Below are 18,929 nucleotides of genomic sequence, written 5' to 3'. Positions count from 1 at the left end.
TTTTTTTTTTTTTTTTTTTGATGAACAACCCTCACAGCAGCTGGTTATTTTGGCAGTTTTTTAAGAACTGCCGCTGCTGAACTGCTGATATAGCATAAAACTGATGCAGTAAAGTCTTTTGTGGCTTTTTCATCATAAGGATTTCATCTCAAATACAGAGACTTGTCAGACTCAAGATACTGTGCACTGATGGCTCTGCTAATTACACACAAATTGTGTGTTCAGCAAACTTAATCGGGCAGAGAAATATTGAAACAGTGCATAGGGTGAACTCAATCACACAATGCCTTTTTAAACCCACTCTTTGCAATTCCAGAAAAAGAAAAAACAAAAAAAAAACATGGTTCTTGTGCTTCATGTAGGCTATATGTACACATCTACAGTTTAGCATAACAATGACTCTGACTGTAACTCAGAAATCACTCTTGACCCTATTTAGTTTCTTAATGTACTTGGTCCTGTTGTTTAAGATTCATCAGTGCACGCTATTCTAAATAGAAGAAAACAAATATGCCTTGTTTAACTTGTTCTGCATCTGAAATGACTTTCTGCTTTTTTGGCTGAGACCATCTAGGCCTTGTGGCCTATTGCTATTCAAATTAATTATCAAGTAGTGATTTTTTTTATAGGTGGCAATAGTTTAACTCTGCTTATTGATTATTTATTGGATGTAAAATGTTTGTGTGCTTTATTGACACTCTGTAAACGTGAAATGTTTTTGAAATGTGTTTTCCAAAGGGGGTCTCTGCTACATGTGGTACAATAGCAGCAAATACGATCTCCATTGAAAGGGAGGAGGGATTCTTCTCAGGTTGGACTAAAGAAGCCTGAGCCAAAATGCCCAGATGCTTATTAAATGCCGCTTTGGCTCACAGTCGGCTGTAAATTGAACATGTGAGCGTAATTCTAAGTCTGTTTGTTGTGTTCAAACACAGACAGTCCTTCTGCTACCCTTCTTTATCTGTACACATTCCTGAGATCAGCCCTTCATAGCCGCCCACCTTTCCCGGTCAGTTAAGGCTATCTCTTTGTAAAAGAGATAGGTGTCAGGCTAATAAAAGTTTCATAACAGTAGTTTTACTAGCACATAGACCATGTTCTATATTCTGTTAATGCATCAGTAAGAGAAGTGAAATACATCTACTATATTTTCTAGTTCCCGCCTGGGGACAATAAATTTAAAGAAATAAGGGTTCAATACAAGTTGAATTTAATCGGTTGTAAATTACAAAGGACATACTGTAAATGGGACCATTTGTTGTCCTTTATTGATTGGTCCCATTCACTTATTGTTAGTGCCTTATCACAACCTTTTTTTTTTTTTTTTTTATAAGAAGTGTCAAGTAAAAAATTAAATGCTGTCAATTGAGGTTAACTTCTATTGAACCTGCAATATTCCTTTGGAGGGGGTCATTCCAAGGGCAGCCATACAAAAAGCTAACTTACAAAGAAATATAATAATACCTACAAAGAAGCAGCAGTCAGGTCACAGTCAGTAACATTTTTACAGTTCTGGATGTGTCTCAAATGATTTCTCATTTCAATGGCTGTCAAGGTTATCATTGTTAAAATTGCAGGCCCCATGTGTGTTGTCTTGTCTTTTGTTCGTTGTGTTTCCGCTCCCTGAACTCGATATATGCTTTGTTTCCTAAATGACCTCAAAATAACCTCACCATGTCCATCGGGATTGTACAGCTTAAGAGCTAGGCTTCCTAGATAAGGCCATTCACGAGTCTGTGGGACCGACGCTACACCAGTTATGTCTCCAGTGATTGTTTGCTCCATTTTATCATGGTTTTCCTTTAAATCATTACCAAGTTTTAGCCGGCATAAAATAAAAAATAAATAAATGAATAAAAAAACCTTATTCATGAAGACTACATTTCATCATTTTGGCAACAAAAATGACTTCTTGAAGAGTTAATGCACCTGCTGAGAAGAGAAGAAGAAAAGGAAGAAAAAACTAATATAAGGGTTTCTCCAAAATCCACAGACAGCTATGTAAGTACCAACAACCTGTCAAAGCTAGAAAATCCTTTAAGAAGCAGCATAAGTCTGTGCGGGAGATGAGAAGGGAGGTCTCAAACACCTTCAAATCGGACAGGAAACTACACAAGAAAGCTACTGATCAGTACAGACGTTCCACAAATGCTTCAGGCATCTCAAACCTAAGCTGTTGTGGCCTAGAAGGAAGGAAAGAGACATTGATAAGTAATGATGATCCAAGAATATTACATGGGCATATGGAAATCAAGATCTTTTAATGTCTTTCTTGATTAGCAGACTTGTCCCTCCCTATGGCTTCATAAACCTGTGAGGAACTAATTTGGCCTTTTACATACATTGATTAGCTCAGTGTATTGGAGCGTAGTTGTAGGTGACAGCTACATTGTACACCCCCTTCATATTTAGAGCTAAACGTCATCATTAGCACGGAGTTATAAGAGCCAACCTAAATGAGGTTGCTAAGGAACAAAAAAGCTACTTCAGAACTTGCCGTTATTTCTGATTTCCACGTCACCGATTTTCACACCCCTGAAAAACGACGGCCAAGAATGTGGAGAGGAGACAAGGAGGAGATAATGTGTGATGTTTCCATGGAGTCTTGAATGGAATCACAGTATACTACCATTACTAATATGAGATGGACGCCACATAAACAAACGCTGCGATAGAAACACTGTTTAAAACACTCAGAACTGTGTTTTAAATGTGAGGACAGAAAGCTTTAAATGCTGACACTGTATGATGCCCTACACTGTCTAATTATCTGTTATATCTTGCACCCTCTGTTGCTTTCCTTCTCTTTCACATCCCCCTCTCTATATCTCCAGCTTTCTCTGTGTCTTATCTTCTTTGCTCTGTTCTTCTTCCTCTCCCAAAGCGAGTAGCATATTGGAAATGTCATCCCCTTTCTACGCTGACCTTTTACCTTGGGCCACAATACAGTGTCCAGGTCAAGCCATCTCCCCAGAGAGGCTGAAGAAAGCATTCTAGCATGATTTTGTTCTTCGTGAGAGCCAACTAAAAAGAGAGAGAGAGGGCAAGAGAGAATGTTCTAGAGAATGACATTGTGTTGATGACAGCCAGAATACAGCTACTGTTGATGGGGTAAATTGTACACTTGGCAGATATTTTTATTGTGACTTTCAGTGCATTCGTATAGTGCATGTGAACCTATGTTATTTCTGTTGCAAGCATAATTATTCATTTGGCTTATATGAATCAGTTGATAGCACAATAATAGACAAAATCTAAATAAAATAAACTGTAGTTGATGTTTTGGTCAGACAGTTTCCTTCATGGATGGCTTGATTTTTAGCCTAAAAAAGCATCCAAGACTATATTCGTATGGTCAGGAGTTAGGCTGCGACACTAGGTAGCTACAAAATTTGAAATATCTTCACCTTGGATGCAGTAACATTACAGCTAATGTGCTAATAATGCAAATATCTAGTTGCTTCTGGTTTTGTATATAATCTACAGGTGATGTGTGATTGGGCCTGCTGAGCTGAATGTTCCTTGCCAAAGGGCAGGCTATCAGCAGGAAATAAACATGCCAGGGTAAATGTTTTCAAAGCCCACCTTTGGATATATATGGCCATACCGTTCAGTGGGGGACAAGAGACTTGGCCACTTCCCCCTTGTAACTGGGTTTTACTACACTCTGTGCTCCACACAGTGTTTTATGTTCACCTTAGCTGCATCACTGTGTGTGATGGCCCCTGTGTCTTTTCTACTCAAAGCCCACTGTGCAATCAACACAAACTGCTATCCCCAAGCCCCGTTTGCTACGACAATATGGAGACCCAACTGTAAAGGCCCGCATTTAGAGATGAAAAGAGGACAGGCATCTGCAGGGCATCCACTTTCTATAATGACCACCAGCTTAAGGGTGCACATGAAAGTCGCTCGCCCAGGTCCCTGAGTGAAGCTTTTACTGACCTAGGCTTGCTTTGATCCCTCCCTTGGAGGTCCAGGAGGAAAATCACATTAAAATGTTGAGTGTGGAAGTCTGATTGGCTTTGTGTAAAAATCTGTAATGCCAAGCCTCCATGTTGTGGTGCTGTCACACATTGTGTAGGCTTAATGAAGCCCAATGCTGCTGGTGCTAAGAGAGTGCCAGCACACAATGCCCATATGGTGGAGTGCACAATATTTCAATGGAGTCAACTTGACCTTTTTACAAGTGGATTTCATCTAATTTTTGACAAGGCATTCATTGTGATTAAAAAAGAGAAAATGTCACTTATGAAAGTCAGTATGTGCCACTTCAGTTTTATATGACTGGAAATGAAGAAGTGAGTTATTTAAAAACTAAATGAGCATATTCACCACAGGCACCTGTGATCCGGCAGGTCAGAGATGTGGTCTAGTGGTTACTACATAAACATGCACATTGATCTATGGTGCTCAAACAGATTGTTTGGTTTTGAGGATAATTGTGCAGTGTGCATTTCTTACAAAAGGACGGCACCTAACATGTTGTTTGTTTTAATATGACTTCAGTACTATGGGGATAGTTCACAAAAAAAAAAAAAAAAATCATATATTGTCAACATATACTCAATAAATACTAGTTGTTCCGATTCCGATACTAGTATCGGAAATTTCACCGATACCACAACAAATTCTGGCATCGACGAGTACATGAACCCATATACCGATCCGATACCATTTTCAAGACCTAGTTAAGAAGAAGAAATGAAAACGTGTTAGCAGCACTGATCTATATATGACTGGATCGCTCATCGCGTTCTAAACTGCCAACAGACAGTGAAGCCGCTTCTATATTATAGGTCAGTGGTTAGCAGTATGTCCGCTGTTTAGCAGTATTTCAGACTGGACCAACCAGACAGTAAAACGGCGACTAGGGATGCCACAAGTACTGGCACTTCACTACCAAATCGGTGCTAAAAATTGTAAAATGTGATGATACCAGCGTCTCTTTAGTACCGGTAGTAAGTTACCGACTCCCGAGTATATTCGTTACCCGCAGCTGCCTTCAGTCGCTTCCGTGTTAGTCTAACACAGGGCTCCAGACTGTAGCCGAATATATATACTAGTGTCTGTGAATATATTAAACTGCAAAATACTGTTTAAATATTACTCCTGCAAATTCTACTTCTCTGTGGGTGACGGGCGCAGATGCACGGGAGCTCGCTGTTTTGTAGTCTCTGCCGTGTGTCACTATGTGAGGACACAAACGCATAAACCGTCAGTTCATCAGAATTTACCGTTTCATTTAAGAAAACTGTCATATCATAAACACAGACACTCAAAGATCTTCATGGCAACCCATGAGTAAATTGACAATATATTAAGCTACTGTTGTTAGCTATGTCTCTATGTAGTAATAATAATACGTATCTATTAATAATAATTATTATGCCTAGACAGTTGCTTGTTTTTTACTTGTTTTTTTGTAAAGAGATATTCTGATTAATCTATTTTTTATATTCCTAGACTATTTGTTGCAGTTTTTTATACAGTTATATTGTAAAACTAAAATTCCTTTTTTAGTTTGTGGTGTTAGATTTTTATATAGATATATATATAAATTGTCAATTAGAATGATGTGATAGTGAGAAATTAATGACAATTTGAATTTTTGGGATGAACTATTCCTTTAATAATGTAGAAAGTCAGCGTATACCTTCTGAAGTTACCAATTGGTGGTAATTGCTATAGGTTTAACCGTATCAGTCAGATTTACTAGTGTAGTCTCTTCTATTGTTTTGATCATTCTGGTCAAGGGCACTAATGAACAGGTGATAAAGATCAAAGTGGAGTGTTCAGCTCTTGTCTTCCTTGTATAGTGTTTGATCGTGCCGGTGCTGGTGCTCCTTGTTCTTCATCACAAGGTTACAAGAGGAGGAACAGATGCATGTATGGATAACACACTAAATCAATGCATTATTCTCTTCCTCCTGTGAGCCATATTCAAGACGACCTCTCCAATGCTGTTCCCCTCCAATCAGGCAGCAGGGTGGGAAAATGGCACTGCTAGCTGCCAGCTAAGAGATGCCGCTCATGCTATGCATAGGCAGCATGGGTCCATCCTAAAAACCATATTAAATACATATTTATACATATTTCTATTCATTTTCTTGTTAATTTAATAAAGATTTTAGATGATTCCCTATAATCTAGTATGGTTTCACAGACAACGCTTAAGCCTATAGTCCCAGATTAAAATGCATGATAGGGATGTTCATTTTAACCGGTTAACTGTTAACCGAGCGTTAAGAATTTTGACCAATTAATACAATCAGTTAAATGGTTTAAAAAGTTATTTATTTATTTATTTATTTATTTTCAGTTATTTATCAAAATATTTAAAAAAGGTTTGCTTCATGGTTAACGCTACACGTATTAAAAAATCTTTCAGAAATAGGCCTAATGTGAAATTTGTACAAACATTATAATAAACACTGTAAACATAGCTAGGCTATTTTAGTTCCCCTCATTCCACAACAAATCACTTCAATTAACAGTATTTAGAAAATAACAAGAATTTAAAATATAAGAAGTTATAGCAATATAAGCGACAAGCCAAAACAAATTCATTTAGGCTAAAACGAATGTTTGGCTAATTGTATTTTATCATGATAATGAACAGGCTGCATGGTCAATGTAACAAAGCTTAACTGAGAGCATGCAGCACCGGGGCAATCACATGCATTTTTTTTCTTCTGATCGTGGAAGCAACAACTCCTTTTATAAAGATAATCAGAATTGTAAAAGGTTTGACTTTTTGTTGTGAATGTAACCACATAAATTAACCTTTGTGCTTTTGTGAAATAAGCCCAAAGAAAAATAGGAGGCCGCTGTTGGCCGTCTGTTTCCTTTCGCGCAGCTCAAAAATAAACCGAAATTTTGCAAAGCTTATTAGGCTACTCGTTACTCTTTTTCTTTCATTTTCTTAATTTATTAAGTAAATATATTTCTCGTATAGGCCTATTTATTATTTTATTCGTACATATATTGAGCTATATGTAGCGTAACTTTATTATGTTTTTCTCCATTCGCAGAAGCGTTTTAGGTGCGTGATGTGATATGAAGACTACCCTCTTGTTCTGTTGTTTGCTGCTTTTTGAGCATGTCAAATTAATTCCCGGGAAACAAACATTAGTATTTTTAATGGGACACAGGCGCTTATCCTTTCTAATTTACTTCAATTCTAATTTAAAATAATATTGTCGTTTAACATTTAATAATCGGTTAAAGAGTGTCTGTTGTCGGTTAGGAAAAATAACTGAAATGAACATCCCTAATGCATGATTTTTTAAAAGCGTTTTAATATTACATAATTTTAATATTGGTCATGCATTGGTTATTATTCATGACATGAAAGTAATTATTTATATTAGATAAAATTTTAACACTTGTGTATTGATAGTTACACTCAGATCTGCACCAACACAACTGGACAGGGACCACCATGATGTGTGTCTTTGGTCCATTTTGAAACGTTACCTGTGTTCTAAATGAACCAAGTGGACAATTAAACATTTTAATGATTTAGACCGTATTTTGGAACAATGTCTGATAGCACACTTAGTGAGGATCCGTCTTGCTGCATGATTACAATTCAGCGTGAGAATGCCACTTTGACTTTTCCAGACAAAAAAGCTGAATGCAGATTCCAAAAAGCTTCAGAAATGCACTGGAAAAATACAGGATTGTGACTTATTTGCTAATAGCAGTGCATCCTCTGAAGTGCTCTGTAGTGCCCCGAACCCGACTGATATTCAAAGCAAATTTCAAAAGTTGGTTGTGTTATTCTGATGGTGCTCCATTTTGTACCAAAATGATCTCAGTCCCCTATTTATGCAGTGAGACTTAGTGATGCCATCAAATTTCATAAAGCATTAATATGGCATACTGCTCCTCATTTTTGTAAATGAGGAGTGCTTGTGAATTGGCTGTGAAATTGGCCATGCATCTGAGCCCTTTTCTTCCCAAACCCATGGATAATGATCGCTTAAGATGAAACGACTCCTACTGCACTTCATTTATGTATATTTTAAAGGACTGTAGATGAGTTGGCAATCTTGTCCTGAAAACACTACAGTTCAGAAACTGCATTTCACTGCTGCTCTCTGATGGCCGTTCTCTCATTTTCTGTTTCACTTTGTCTTTATCTTGTTTGTCTCTGAAAATAGCTAGTGTTTCGGGGACCACAGTTCTGTCGAGCTTTATTTTCCCAGCCACTGACATCCATATTCATACTCATCAGCCATTGGACAAGTTCATGTATATGTCAGAATAACAATCACTTTACTTCACATCACCGCTACAACAGGGTCCAAAGCTCAATACGTGGAACTGGAATCCAAGGCCGAACCTAGTGAAGCATAAAGCTTGTCTCCCCCCAAAAAACAACACCCCTAGTATTCATTTCTTTGCCTGCTGGCACCCTTTGCAAGGCAGCCAATTCACCGGAGATTATTTGACGCATCCTATTTAATCTCCTTTGTACTGCCTGGCAAGTCCCGGGACGAATGTGATTTAGAAACAGTGTCACCGTTCCAGTGACAGAATGGTGAACCGGTGGAGCCAGGTTGAGCAGTTGGAGGAATATGTGGTGATTCCAGCTTTTCGGACAGGAAATGTGTGCACGCAACTTAAATGGATTTGTTCCTGCACAGTTTTTGGCAATGACAATGGGAGTCACAGAGAGGGTTGGAGCAAATACCTCCCTGATGCACCTCCTGCCAGGTTGTGTGGAGATGGCTGTCACCCTCTCGTCCACCAGCATGCCATTTTTCCCACCCAGGCTGGTTTTGTGACCCCTGTCAATCTTTAAATAAATGTTCCAATCATATTTTTTTGTCCTTCTGGATTACCAGATTAAGGTATTTTGCTGTCTTGATCAACTTCCTGGTTGAAGTTGAAATTCTTTCCCCTTAACAATTTGTTAGCCACCTTTTCTGTGTTTCTATTTTGCACGTCTGCCCCTTCAATGCATGTCTAATCTTTTTTTTTTTATTAGTATTGTTCATTTGAAATTGGTTTTCTGACTTACCCTTACAATAGTTTGTTTTACAATATATATAATATATTTGTGTAATTTTCCACTTAAAATCCTTGAAGTGAAATACATTTCTGGGAGAAGCAAAATTGCATAACATATTGAGATTTGATTACAGAGAAGAATCATTAATACAAGTGTGTTTTTTTCTTTAACTGTTAATGTTAAATGTTCAAGTAGATACAAGTAAAAAAAAAATGTCATTGCAATAACAAACATGCTTATTTTTAAGACATAATCTACGAAAAAAAACAAGTCTTAATACGTTATTCAGTGTTGCCTCTAAAGGACATGTATCTTGTTTTAAGGATGTTAACATGTTTTATTGGAAAACAAATAAAAAAGACCCATTACATTCACATTACATACTTCCTTCTCGATTTTGCTATAGATCATTATGTTTTCCCCAGTTTCCTGTGTGTTTCAACTCTTGTTCTTTATCTATTATATCAAATGCAACACCTTGTATTAAGTAATATTGAACTTTTGAGTGTAAATGACAAAGGTCATAACTAAACTGTGATAAATGGCAGGTGTTTCTCTCTCATGTTATGCCATCCTAGTCTTATCTTATTGGATGTATTCCATTTATAAGCCTCCACCAGTGCTCACTTTCAGGAAAGCGTTCATTAGTCCCTAATGGATGTGCCTGAGTACTAAATCAGTGACACGTTTCAGCTGGCCACGTGACCCTTGGAGAAATGTACCCAGCACTTCATTTTCCATGCACTTTTTTTCTCTCCACAGTTTGTCTTTCCTCCCACTCATACACGAACAGCCTGTCCTCTCAATCCCCTCATTTTGAGAGAGGGTACTGTTTACCATCAGGCCATTGGTTGAATCGCTGTTGATATCTACCGAACACATTATGATCGGCATTGTATAAAGTTTTTTTGCATCCCATTCGGTTGAGAATGAGTCATCACTAAAGTACCTTGAATAAGGAGAAAACATCGCTTGTCTTTATCAAGGTGAATCTTGTTTACTCAGGTGGCATTACAAGCAGAGGACAGAGCCCATCTCAAGAATAAAAGGCTGCCTTGGAGATACTGCAATGCCAGAGGTGTTGCCTTAAAAAAAGAGAGCTTGAATTGATTGTCTCAGGTCCACTATTGTGGAGCTGTTGAAGTGCAGGACACGAGTCCTCCTGAAAAGACACGATTTAAGGCGGAATATTTATATATTTCAGCTTCTGGGAAAGGTTGTGATGCACAAGGACAAAGCTATCAAAGGGACTGATGGATGAGAATAATATCTACAGGATGAATGAGTCATTTTCAGATTTTTTTCTGATGTTTTTCAGAAGGTTTTTCATGACGTTTTAACAACACTGGTTATATGAACTTAAAGCTGGTTTGTTTTGCATTTATCTTTAGGGTTTGGAGTATATAATGCTAGATATAAAAACAAAATAAAACAAAACCCTGCAAATTATGTTTTTTGTAGGTTTTGTTTCAAAATTAGGCTATTTTGTATGAGAGCACTACCACATATATTGTTTACTCCTCTGCAGGCACACTTACAGAGTATATTTGAGAATATTTGTCTCCTTACAAGGCAGGGCATCTTTTAGTTGATTACCAAAGACAGTCCTGTCTTATTAGTCGTAAACATGGAATAGATTCCGGAGCCGTGCCACGAGGTCGCGATTTAACACAAACGTCTGAGTTTATAATTACTCACTCCGGGAGCTGCCATTACAGCAAAGTGGCAGAGAATGGCAAATATGTCATGTTGGGATAAGTAATCCAGGCACGCTGCAGAAATCACTTCTTAACTGGGTGCGACGTGTCTTTCCTCCAGACGTATGATTCCAGCACAGCGGCACGGAAAGCGAAGGAAGGGTGGGGGCTGGCCTTGAGGAGAAAACAGATTTAAAAAGTCATAGAAAGAGAAGAGAAATGGACAGACTCAACTGCCGACAATAAAAGGCACCTCACTGTTCTTATTGGTCATCCATTCCTCCATCAAACCACTCACTAGGCTCCCCTTCAGTCGATTTATATTGCACTGTGGCCCTGACGTTCCCACAAACACATATACACACTCGGTTTAAAATGAAAGGCCACAGTGAACACAGTGTATGACTCGTGAATGTCATTCTTCTGAAGCCAGAAAACCTTGTCTCAAGGGAGTGGCAGTGGGGAGAGATGGAAAGGGTTGTTGTTGGCTGACAGTGCCTGAAGAGTTACTTGAATAAGAGCGACTCGATGGAAATCAGCAGGGTGGAGTGACACCTTCACTCAAATGAACTCCATTCATCTTCCAATAGCAGGCTATCAAATAGCGCGATGGATGGATGATTGGATGGATGGATGGATATATAGATAGATCAGCAGAGTATAGAGACACATCTCTCAAATGAGCTGCTTTTGTCTTCCGATATCAGACTATCAAATACCTGGAGAGGAATGTTGGTGATAAAGCAAGAAAAAAAAAGAAGGTAAGTCATGGAATCACTTTTTACCGTCTGTCATGCTGTGCTCTGCCCAAGTTATCTAGAGCAACGCATCCCTAATGGCGCATGTTTACATATTGCGACGTCACCGTAGAGGTCACCTCAGTATAATGAGTCGGCTGCAGTCGAGGCAGATTGCCGGCTCTGGTCTCCCTCTAGCTGAGGAGGTCTTGTGCTTTGGATACAGGCTCTGGAGGTCTGTGGGGAGGGATGGTTCCCAATCATTTGGGAAGCTGTTAGCCAGCTAGTCTGCAGTGATTGTGGTATGACATGCCAGAACTAGTGCACACTGCTCATCTGACAATCACACCCTCATCATCGCTCTGACAACCTGCTCTACTTCACTCCAGGTTGAAAGCTGCCCCAGCCATTTCTAAACATAACGGTTGGTTTCTTCTAGCAAATACCATCAGCTGTATTTCAGCATTTTATGATGAGAAGGTTGGGATGTCCCAAATGGAAAGGCTTTGTTCATGGACATTAATTAGAGTTAAAAAAAAAAAACAAATATGCTGAATGTATGCTTTGTCTGTTCTTGTTTGCATTTAATGTTGTTGTTTTTTTTTCCCTGAGGGACTCTGCCTGGATTAAAATTTGTTTCGTTGATATTCCTTTGTCTTGGTGCTATTTATGCAGCTTTTTGCTAATAGTTTTTTTTTTTTTTTTTTTTTTTTTACATTTTTGCTAATTTGTTGACATCATCTATGCACCTTTTATTGGCAGTTCTGAGCTTTTGCTTGAATGAATGCTTGGGTCAGCAATTCAAATTAAGTTAAAGTCTTGTTAGAGTAGTGCTAATGATTTCCTTTAGAATATAATTTTAATGTGGCCTAATATAACTTTTTATTTTAATATGCCATATTGCAACTGTATGTCAGTGGATCTATAACAGCAGCAACAACATATGTGTTTGCTTTTCATCTAGTGGTTTCACTGGAATGGAAAGGCATGCAGTGTAAGAGGAGAACATTGCTACTGTCACTTTCCACCACTGATGGCAACATAAAACATTCAAAATAAATTTTAGCACCAGATCTCCACTCAATATGGCATAAATACAGTGAAATTCCTGCTAGGCACTTGTAATCTATGTGCTTTTTCTTTTTTGAAACACATCTTAGTGAGCTATTTCACAGAGTAGTGGGGACTTAATTGACCATGGCTAAAAAGTGTGTGTGGTGGGGGGGGGGGGGGGGGGCATTCTAAATAACACCTACGGTATGACTGTAACAATATAAAACCTTCAGAATTGAAAACAGAGTTCTGTGTTTGATTTTGAGGTGTCTGTCATGAGAAATAGTTTAGGATGTGTGTTTGTACTACATGGGCCTACATGCACAGCAGTAGACATAACTGGGTCTTGGGTGTCCTCATGGATACTCATCAAATGGATGCCTGTCACAGTTGGCAGTGCCAAGTCACATGGGTCAGCAGGCTCTCCAGCTCAAAGCTCAAACTGCATTACAATTTCAATATCTCCGCTGTCATTCACACTACTGCTCCTACACAGCTTTGAATCAAAGGCCATGGAGTTGTAGTCTTCATGTCCTGTGCTTGTATTTACATATTGAGACGTGAAAGCAATAAATAGACATGGATTGAATGCAATAATCCATAATCCTCTGTTAGGAAGCATATGGATATGAAATATGTCACATTGCCGTCTGCAGCGGTTGCACTGTTTGGCCTCATGATAACACGTAAACGCATTCTGGATGCTTGTTGGCTAACATCAACACATGCTTTTGTTATATTACAAACAATGACCTTTTAAGGGATGCTGCGCACAGACTTGTAATGAGAAATACTAAGCTAGGGTAAGTATAGATGATTGAACAAAAACGGGGCATGTAAATCTCATTGTTACTTTCCACTATGACAAAAAAATATCAACTGGAAATTTAGATTTTCTGAAATCAGTGCCTGATTCAATGCTATAGGCTGTGGTGGGTGGTGGCTAGTGCATAGCTGTGCAGTTGCTATGTGTTTTCCATGTGGTTGCTAGGTGGTTACATTTACATTTAGTCATTCAGCAGATGCTTTTATCCAAAGCGACTTAGGAGGACAATAGAAGCAATCAAAATCAACAAGAGAGCAATGATATGCAAGTGCTATAACAAGTCTCAATTAGCTTAACACAGTACATGTACATTTTTTTTTAAAGAATAGAATTAGAATGGAAAGTGCTAGAGGGTCAAATAAAGATGGAAAATATATGCTTTTAGCCGATTCTTGAAGACGGCTAAGGACTCGGATTGAGTTGGGCAGGTCGTTCCACCAGGAGGGAACATTTAATTTAAAAGCCTGTGAACGTGATTTTGTGCCTCTTGCTAGTGTGTCAGTTACTAGTGCAAGTACAAAGAGTTCAACCCTGTACATCTCTATGCTAGTATGACTCAGATCCCTTTGTCAGTGAAAACATATGGTATATAATTAACATGCATGTGAGATTGTGCAGATTATGGGGCATGAAATTACCTGATGATGTAACAGTGGAATAAGTTCAACTTTACAGATCAATTGGAACATTTTCAAATAGGATCGTTCTTGAAAACTAAACATACTTCATGAAAATGTGAGTAAAGGTCAACAAAAGGCTGACTAAAACAACTTGGTAGTCTGATGCCTAATTGTGACCCTGTTTTTGGCAAGAACTCCAAAGAACATAAACGAGGACACAGCAGTTTCCCAAACAGAAACAATGATGTAGAGCAGAACTGAAGAAATGAAAGAGGATGAGGGATGAAGAGAGAAGCCAGTCGTGAAAGGAAACTGTAAGAGACAGGGATGTTGAATGACAAGTCATTCTCTCATGGCCACAAACAAAACAGCTGAAACTAATTAACTGGTGAGGTAGACGGCAGACAAACGGGCATCGGGGACCATCACTGTGCCACTCGTGTTGTTTGCTTCGAGAGCTTGTCAATAGGATTCGTCAGATTTCTGGTGCTTCATTGATTGGTGGGCAGGGAAGCTGGGTATTCTCATGCGTGCAGCCTCTGCGTTATACAGGATGATTTACACGCAGAAGCAGCTGTTCGTTCTTGGCAGCGGTTCAGACCTCACATAAGTAGTTTCAAAGCAACTCTAATGGACTCGATGTTGGAACACGACCACAGCCGGGCAACAGGGACAAGTGATAGCGAAAGCACACCGCAAAGTGTGGGTCAACATCAGCGGCATTCAGAAACACTCCATCTTCTTCTGATTTTACAGTATAATGATACTCACATTGATTTATTATTTATAGCTATTTTTTATTTTATTGCAACAGAATTTATATAAATTTTGTGTTACCAGCACGTCATATAAGGGAGCCATTTTCCGTCATTGTTGGCAAATCTTCAAAATTGAAAGACAAATTCACTAAACAGTTGAAGCAAGCTTGCTTAAACAGTTTGAGCTTTCTGACATAAAACACCCTGTTAGTCATTTATATGACCTTGCCGGGTTATTAATAAGAAATTGTGTCTGTCCTTCCTACAGTATGTAAATTAAAATGTTTTATTTGTGTTATTACAATTAATATCGTTAATGTCCTTATTTTATTTATTTTAAATTATTTTGTTTACACGATCATTCAAAATATATATTTTTATATAAAAAAATTAATAAAGAATAACATCCACCAACTTTTGAATGGTAGTGTATGAATTTAAAAAAAAATCTTTATTTAATATATATGTTTGTGACAGCAGTCTGGATCATGTAGAAGTGACGCTGTAAAATACTGTATGCCAAATCATGATAATGATGACAACCTTGCACTCAGAACCAATCAGGAGGATTGATTTCGTGTACAAGTTTGAGCTGCTACCTGATTAAATTTTTTAATTTTTTGTGAATCTGCATGTAAACAATGCAGGCAGTGTGTGCAAATAAACGGTAACAGCATGTAGACTTCATTGTTCACAAATTCCCCCATTTATGTTGATACAAGATAAATTATTCAGTAGATCTTGGCGTTCTTGTCCCAGGTGTTATTTATTTGACCGATAAAAGGTTGGGCTTTTGTTTTCTTTTTTCCATATGTGATTGTGTATCCATGCATTGCTCTTCCACATCTGCCAGTCTAAAGTAATAGCTTTTAATCTGTGCATCAAAGCCTGGATAAAGAGTCTCTAAGGAGAGAAAGAAGATATGGATGAGAAACTTGGTTTGTTCCCCCTCCCTCCGTGGCCTTCTCTTTCTCACGGCTGCTGTGCACGTGCCAAGTTATCAATAACTGGGCTTCACCACTGACAAAGACAAATCACTTTTTCATTTTCACATTAAAAACACAAAAACGATCTAGTCTGTGTGAGCTTGTCCATATGATTACTTTAAATAGTCACCTCAACAATCTGTTCTGCTTGGCAGCGACATGCCACCCGTCAAATAGCACAATTCGTCCTAGTATTCAAGTAGCTTTAGCCAAATGTGTGCACTCTGAAAAGAGTTTGCCCTTTGCTTTCAGGAGAATTCTGCATTTAGTTTTTAAAGGGATAGCTCATCCAAAAGTGTGTTGACCAGAGAACCGTGTAAGTCTGATTCATGAACACATCTGTAAACCAGATCAGTAAGTTCACAAGCCATTTGACACCAAATAACAATGTTTTTCACAAATATCATAAGCAAACAGCCAAATATGCTGACTTCCCTACTGTTTATGTAGTATGTGAAAAACAGGATCCCAAAAGAGGATTACGTCTGAATTCATTGTGTTCATAAAAGAGGTGAACAATGTCCTACCATTACAACTTCTTATCATGACTTCAGAAAACTTACATTGCAGAATTCATATAGACATTTATTTATTTTTTTGTTGTTTATTATCCAGAGTCCTTCTTGTTACTCCATCGAAGTTCACCTGCTCTGTAGCCAGCAATTTAGCTCATGCCTGTGACATGAAGTAGGTGTAGTACAAAGATTTCTGTCTGCTCTTTATTGCAGTTTCACCGCACATTATGCAATTAAAGTGGCCTGCAATTGAACACGTAGGATGTCAGCTGTCAAACCAACCTGTCGATACCAAACTTGTCTTACCCTCTTGGCTTTATGGGTTATTTCTTAATGCTTGCCTTTGAGTCTACTGATTGTGCTATAACAACGTCTCAGCTGTTTCTGCACATTACGTCGAACAGTTTAAACAGGACACAAGTCGTATTGTCTCTGATGTTTTTCCTCTCTTTTTTATCTAAAAAAAAAAAGTGTTTAAATGTGTATTTTTTTGCCTGATTTGACCTAAAATATATATTATTTGACAATTGTTACTTAGAAGTCAGCTTGGCAAGCACTTTTAGAGGTTTTAGTATTTCCTGGGAATCTTACCAAGATGGCAACAGAGTGAATTGACTTCCTTTTTTAAAGAATTTATTTAATTTTATTTATTTATTTATTTTCCATGAAATCCAGGATTTCGTCATGTATATATTAGTTTTTGTTGACCCTTGGCTCTTTCGTTTTCAGATCAGAAGAACGCGGCTCCCTGTGACTTCAGTAAGAGAGAGAGTCTGTGGCCAGCTTCAGCAGCAAGCTACCTTGAGTTAAAGGTTAGTCTTTGTCCTGTTGCTTCAAAGAACAGATGTGAACACACACACAGACACGCATGCATCCGTTTGGTTTCATCAGAAATGCCAGGGGGCTGGAGAGGTTCCCTGTCCATTCACAGCCAAACACCTGCACGGCTTTCATCCTCTATCGGTCCACTCAGCCTTTATCACCTGCCCCCCATCTAAACCAACCATACACACGCCCCTCACACTGCTAATTCACACAGCTGCATGGTACACACAAGTCAAATAACACACAAAACTTCTGTGCACAGCCTCACACAAGCAAGTGTTCATTGCAACACATCTTGCTGAAAAGGTCATCTTAGACCAGAATTAATTTCCACAGCATCTTAAGCAAGCATGATGCAGCAAGGCTGCAAACAATAAGATTAATTTCATGTTAACCAAAACCAAATATTTTTAACATGTTGAGCTAAAACACTGCAAATTATATTATTTTTATAACCGTTACTTCCAATTATTATATTGATATTTAAATGATCAAGACTTCCTTGAATTGTTTTATTTTATTTTATTTGTTTTTTTTGTCCCAATATTTTTATGATATATTTGACTTTAAATAATGTATAGGCTTCAACATTTTTAAATGATATTTTCTGACAAATATCAACATTCATTTTCCATGTTAAAATTTCTAAAATCCAGGTGCTTAATGTTGGATTGGCCAATTTTATTAATTTTTTTCTTCTTGAGCATTAGAAGATTCTTGAGAAGTATCATCAAACTCATTGAAACATGACGTCATGACTTGTAAAGACACTTAACCATGCTCTTGACCAGCTCAGTTGACCAAACTAGTCAAGCAATTTCCCCTAAACATTCTGATAACTGGTCTTTTCAGCAGTTCTCACACCAAGAGCTCCACCTGGTTCAAATACCTCATTTTGAGTCACTGAGGAAATCAATACATGCTCCCAATAATATAAAAACAGAATTCTCTGCCTCTGTCAATCTGTCATTCTCATTCAATATGTCAAATGCTAAGGCTGCAACTCAGTTTCTAAGCAGCCTATTTGCTCTTATGTGGGAGGTGCCAAAGTGAAAAGGTTTGTGTGATTTAGTGATCCATTTCACCTTCATGGGTTAAAGAGTTTGACTAATGTAATATTAATTTCGCTCTCTGGATGGAGAAGACACAAACACACCTTAGTGAAATATGGATAGTCAAGCTATCAAGAAAATATTAAAGTCTTCAGGGGGAGGGGTAAGTCCAAATTAAGCAGAATTTTACCCTTCAGCCACAGAAAAGGGTAAAAACAACAAAAACATTTTGTATTGATAAAGGATAAAGGAAGAATTTCATCAGTTTTCAAAGCGGTTTAATGTCAACATTTGTGTGGTTCTCTGTTCTTTTCATTGCATTTCAGTACACAGCGTGTTGTCCTTCAATGTTACAAACTGAGTAGGTAGAAAAGCCCACACAGTCAGCAAGGACACTTTTGAGGTCAAACTATGTAGATGTCCAAAAAAGGTCAAAAGAACTGCAAACACACACATACGTGTATTATTAAAGATTTTAATTGTGCAAATAATTGATTAGCACTGTCATACTTGAGTAAAGCAGCAGGTTAAAGGATCTGATTGTGAATAGTACCATTGTACTCCTGCAAGCTTAGCGTCTTTTGTATAGCTGGCCTGGTAAAGGAAGCTGAGTAGTCATTTTGGGAAGTGTTGTGTTTGATTCAGTACTTGTTAAAATGCCATTTTGTTTTGCAAGGGGCTCTGCACCTCCAGGCGAGTGCAGAAGGATGCGGAGTGTGGTCTAAGAGCAGGATTGGTGCGAACAGTCCAATTTTTCATCATTATTGGTCATGACATATCCAAAGTGGCAGAGCGTGGGCTAGAAGGAGAACAGTGGATGCTTCAACCGGGCAGGAAA

At 38.2% G+C, this 18,929-nt stretch overlaps 1 protein-coding gene across 3 annotated transcripts in view; it reads left to right on the top strand.

Moving 5' to 3' along the window:
* The window catches only part of syt1a (synaptotagmin Ia), a 184,565-nt gene that overhangs the window by 70,745 nt on the left and 94,891 nt on the right, over positions 1–18,929 (top strand). For all 3 annotated transcript variants that reach the window (XM_052577374.1, XM_052577375.1, XM_052577372.1), the window contains one exon: positions 16,944–17,026. The gene's annotated coding sequence lies outside the window, so the exon portion shown is untranslated. The remainder of the gene's footprint in view (positions 1–16,943; positions 17,027–18,929) is intronic.

The sequence above is a fragment of the Carassius gibelio genome, chromosome A4 (genome assembly GCF_023724105.1).
Source record: "Carassius gibelio isolate Cgi1373 ecotype wild population from Czech Republic chromosome A4, carGib1.2-hapl.c, whole genome shotgun sequence".
Classification (NCBI taxonomy): Eukaryota; Metazoa; Chordata; class Actinopteri; order Cypriniformes; family Cyprinidae; genus Carassius; species Carassius gibelio.
The sequence above is the reverse complement of the archived record's forward strand: the minus strand, read 5'-3'. Positions and strand labels throughout refer to the sequence as shown.